Genomic DNA, 5,437 nt, shown 5'->3' with positions numbered 1-5,437 from the left:
TTATTATTATTGTTATTATTATTATTATTATTATTATTATTATTATTATTGTTATTAATGTTATTATTATCATGTATTATTGTTATTATTATGATTATTATTATTATTATTATTATTATTATTATTATTATTATTATTATTATTATTATTATTGTTATTGTTATTATTATTATTATTATTGTTAACTAGTTGATTTTCCGCCTGTGCGTTGCGGCGGGGACCCAATGACTGCAAAACGCATGTCAGTAACGGCAAGCAGATATCGAATATCAAAACATATATAAAAATGTCATGAAAAGCAAAGTCAATCCGTCCTAGAAAAGTGATTTTAAATAACCTAATATATAATAATAGGACCCACACGTCCTACACGTTGGAAATTTAGTTGTTTTCAGTTAAATTGTTATGGTGCTAACATGTTAAAATATGGATGAGCTCGGTACCGATAACGGAAACGAAAGTACCGATCCAGGAAATCATCGAAATTAGGTACCGGCACCGAAAATGCTCGGCACAATACGGTATGATATTTGAAGGTAAAAATCAATAAATACAGGTATGGTAACGATTCTGAAAACGCCAAATGGTGGGTACCAAATTGGTACCGAAAATGATTTGGTATAGTAAATTTGGTACCGATACGATACCGGTTTGATTACAGGATTCGATACGATTGCTCATCAATAATATAAATATCCAAGTTAATTTTATATGTTACAATGCATTCATTACAGAAGAAGACAAGAAATAAAGCAAAATAAGCTGTTGTGTATAGAAAACCTCATTCAAACGAAATACAGTTTAGTTACTGTGTGTATGAAAAGTAATCTAAACGGTGCAATTACTTGCATTGCTACGTTGCTACAGGATTTGATGAGCTCGGTATCAACCGGTACCGAAAATACCGTTACCGAAATCCCCAAAAGTGGGTACCGGTCGGTACTGGTACGGCACCGGTATTTGAGGGTAAAAACCGATGAATACCGATGCCGAACCGGTACCGAGAATACACCTGGTTTGATAAATTTAATATCGGTACCGGTACCCGATACCATTCATTAAATTCTATTCCAACACCCGGTTTGATAAATTTAATACCGGTACCGGTATCCGATACCATTCATTCAATTCAATTCAATTCTATTCCATTCTATTTTTAATATAATATATATATATATATATATATATATATATATATATATATATATATATATATATGTTTTTACTGTTCATTCCTTTCAGTTTTTAATATATAGGTAAATGTTATTATTATTATTATTATTATTATTATTATTGTTATTGTTATTATTATTATTACTTTTATATTATTATTATTATTGTTATTATTTTTTATTTATTTATTTATTATTGTTTTTATACGTGTACGGTATTTATTTGCAGATTGATTATGGAGGACGATGAGATTCAGATTGATATTGATGGGGCACCGCCGGGGGATCAGCTGGTGCCGCGGGGTACGCGACGGAGGCGGCAACCGCCTCTGGATTCGCTGCACGGTCACCCGTATCTTGAGTTTCCCGACGGCACACCTGTCGCCCATCATTGCCAGAAGCTTAGACTGATGCACATTGGAGCGCATGCAGCGATCGACTGGGATGCGATAGATGAGATTAGTGAGATGGCTAGAGTGCGTCGGTTTATACCTGTCGATTCGCAGTGGCATCGTCTTTTTGAGTTGGCGCACACGCCGAGCTATAGGGAGCTGCTGGTCGAGTTCCTTTCGTCATTCACATTTCACCCGCCTAGGGTCCCAATGCCGCTTCCGCACCCAGATGCTCCCCCTCCGCATGAGATTTCTTTGAGGCTCGCTGGCGTTTTGCATTTGATGACGCTAGCATAGTTTGCGGTGCATTGCGGTTTATACAGGCAGGAGGAGATAGAGACTGGCATTTACACAGCGGGGCTAGTGGTGGTTGATAGACCCACTCTTTTAGAGTTTTTGCAGGTGATTGCGAGGCCAAGTACTTAGGAGCACGACAAGTCGAAGGGGAGGGTTTCATTTATTAGAGACCCATTGTACAGGTACACACGTTTATTACAACAATTATTGTGATTATGTGTATTGTTTATTAATCTCTGTTTCTGTATTTCACTAACACTATCTACTGGTATATGCACCATATGCTCTGTTAGGATCTGAGTTTCAATTGATTGTGTTTTATGTTTGATTAAAATGAAGATGAACAAGTGATTGCAGCGGAATGTAAATGGAAACAAACTTTCACACACAATCAAATAGGAGAAATGCTTTCAACACACATTTTAACATAGAACCGAATGATTGAATTTATTTCAAACACCAATTACAATGCATGCATGTATCACAAACTCCCCCTCAGCCTGAGCTCAAGTGATTGTTCGTACAAGAAGAAAAGTGGTGAAAGAGCCAATAGAACAGTACAGGGTACTGTTCTATTTATAGGCACGAGCAAACCACTTAAACATCTTGGCTGACGTCACCATGAAAGTGACATCTAACCTCCTAACAACCTGAAACTACTGATTTAATACAAGCACTGTTTAGCTAACTACTGATTACTATACATTACAAAAGGAATGACTAAACTACTGCTTTCTCCTTCCACTGTTGTGACTCCAACAGTACTTTGTTTCTTCAGCAGTGCTTGACCCATAACAGTAGATTGATCATCAGGGCTTTAGTCTTCATTAGTCTTTATACTTGATCAGCAGTTGTATACGGACAGTGGATTCAGGTCATCAGTTGTTAGACACACTTTCAAGGGGAAAGTTGGAATACAGCAGTGCTTATGCTGGATCCATTGCTCTGATCCAGTTTTGGCTTTAATCATTTGTTCCTTTGGTAGGGTTCAATCCCAACAATCTCCCACTGGAACAGATGATGCCAAAACCTTTCATTATTGTGAATCTTTATTGTCTCATCAATAGTTCACTTCTTTGTCCTTTAAGTTGTAACTCAAAGTCCAGGGCATCTGTATCATCCTCATCCCTGCATAGTGTAAGATCAAGGAGATCCTACAGATCTTCAACACTCAGGCCCAGTGCTTGTTCCCTTGATATTTTCTTCACTTCACCACTGGATTTGATCAGAGTCAATACGTGGGTCTATTTGTCGGTTTTCCACTTTAGTATTTTTGTATCCAGTTGGTTTCTTGGGAGAGTTTTTATTTCAGATGAGTTTGGAGATGGTGGCCTGGTAATAACCAGCTGAGCAGTGGTTGAAGTTTGTGCAGATTCAAGTCTTTCTTCAATCATCCGCTTAACCCCTTCTTTCACAAGATAATCCTCTGCTTCTTTATCTAATGCTGTTAATTTATCCATCTGCTTTTGTTTCCTTCTTTGGTAAAGGGTGGCAGCAGGTGGAGTAGTGGATCTCCTGAATTGTTGCTTTTTTGGCTCAGCTGAAACCACTGCTTCAGGATAATCAAGCTTTTGTGGAATATTAGGATTTTTCTTCCTTAGTTCTTCCAGCCTTTTGTAAGATGCAAACACTTTATTCTCTATCCATCTTGACACTTGATTCCTTGACCCAAAATCAGCTGTAATCAGCTCTTCTTTCATCCTCTTTAGCTGCAGAGTCCTTTCTGGTACATTTTTCTTAAACTTTGCCCAGATAGGAGGAGTCTGCTTTACCTTGTTTTTGATGATATCTTGAATTCTGGCTGCTTCACTTTCAAGCTCTTGAATGGTCCATTCCTTGTACATGTACCTTTCTCCCTTGTATTTCTTGTAAGCCATTATGTTATCAAGATAGTCTTTTCTCAAGGTTTCATCTGCTCTTTCTGACAATTGCTGACAAAGATTTTTAGAAAACTGCTCCAAAATTCTGACTTGTGTGAGCAGGAATTGATAGTATCACTGAATTTCTTTGTCAGATTTTCCTTGTGAGTTTCTTTTAGAAATATCCTCTACCTATTGAGCCTTTAACTTCAAATATTCTTCAATATTAATTGGCCTGGATATCCTTGAACAGATGGCAAGCTCCTTTTTTCAGGATCATCTTCTGAATAGAAAGATTTGATCTCTTCTCTGACAATTGCTAGTTCTAAAGGGTACTGGACAGTAGCATATACAATCGCAGTGTTTGGGTTAAAGACTTGTGCAGAAGAGAGTGGAACAGGGTTTGGAATAGTAACAAGTGACAAAGGTTGTGAAGATGTTGGTGGTGGAGAATCATCATCTTCCAAAATTACCCTTCTCCTTTTTGGTTTAGGAGAGGTTGGTGGTGTTTTGGTTGGTTTAGTGGTGGTGATTTGAGTGGTGGTTATTGTAGTGGAAGGTGGCTGACTAACAGCTGTTGAAACAACTGGTGTTTCAACAACTGTTGTCATTACAACAGGTGATATGTCCCTTGATGTCTTCTACTTTTTAGCAGGAGGTGTTGGTGGTAAAGAAGTTGTTTTTAGTGGGGATGTTTTTGGTGGTGAGGCAGTGGTTGAAATGGGATCAGTGGTTGTAGTTGAAGTAGTGGTTGTTGGGTTAACAACTGCTGAAACCACTGAAGTACCAACAGTTGTTGATACAACTTGTGCTACAACAGCTGTTGATGTAACACCCCAATCGCGTAATATAACAACACGCGGCGGAAATATCGGGGAGTCACGTTACAAATTGCTCACAACTACTGGTACTAAATTGTTTCAATATCATTAACATCGTTTTACAAACAAAGAATACATGTAATTGTTCTTTTGTTTTAGAAGTCTAAGGCCCGTATGCAGTCTTATGCGTTGCATGCTTGAACAGTCGAAAACTTGAAACATATGCGAAAATAGTCAGCATAAAAATGCCGGCGAATACATAGGTTTTATCAGCCAAATAAATCGCAAAACATTTGGTATTTATCTTAATTGTGAAAACTTGTGACAAAATAGGTTTGTATATGGCAATATGATATTTACTAAGTCATTTTATGCCTTACATTGAAATCTCGATTAAACCATCGTAAAAACTTGTTAATATGTTATTAGGAATCCAATCAAGGATTAATAATAACTGTTTTTAAATAAATCAAAACTTATATAAGTATTATATAAATCAAATCAATGAGTCATGATAATACTTCAGATATCTTTCTAAGAATCTAACATATAAAAGTATGGGAGATTGTACAAAGATTTTGATAATCAAACATTGAAACAATTGTACACAAAATCCTAAAGTGATCCAGATAACGCTACAAGAATAATAAAATAAGAACACTTATATATAGGAAGTACCAGCGACGTATCCACCATGTTCTTATTTTATTACACCTGTTTCGTTATCTAAATCACAACTACCACATAAACACATAATCGTCAACTTGTTCCACCTCGTAAATACACATTAAAGTACACAATGAATCCAAACAGGGACTCCAATATCAGTACTCTAAACATCCCACATATGTCTAACTATGAAGATAGATAGATACTACAGGGATCGGGTTCTCGTA

The sequence above is a fragment of the Helianthus annuus genome, chromosome 2 (genome assembly GCF_002127325.2).
Source record: "Helianthus annuus cultivar XRQ/B chromosome 2, HanXRQr2.0-SUNRISE, whole genome shotgun sequence".
Lineage (NCBI taxonomy): Eukaryota > Viridiplantae > Streptophyta > Magnoliopsida > Asterales > Asteraceae > Helianthus > Helianthus annuus.
The sequence above is the reverse complement of the archived record's forward strand: the minus strand, read 5'-3'. Positions refer to the sequence as shown.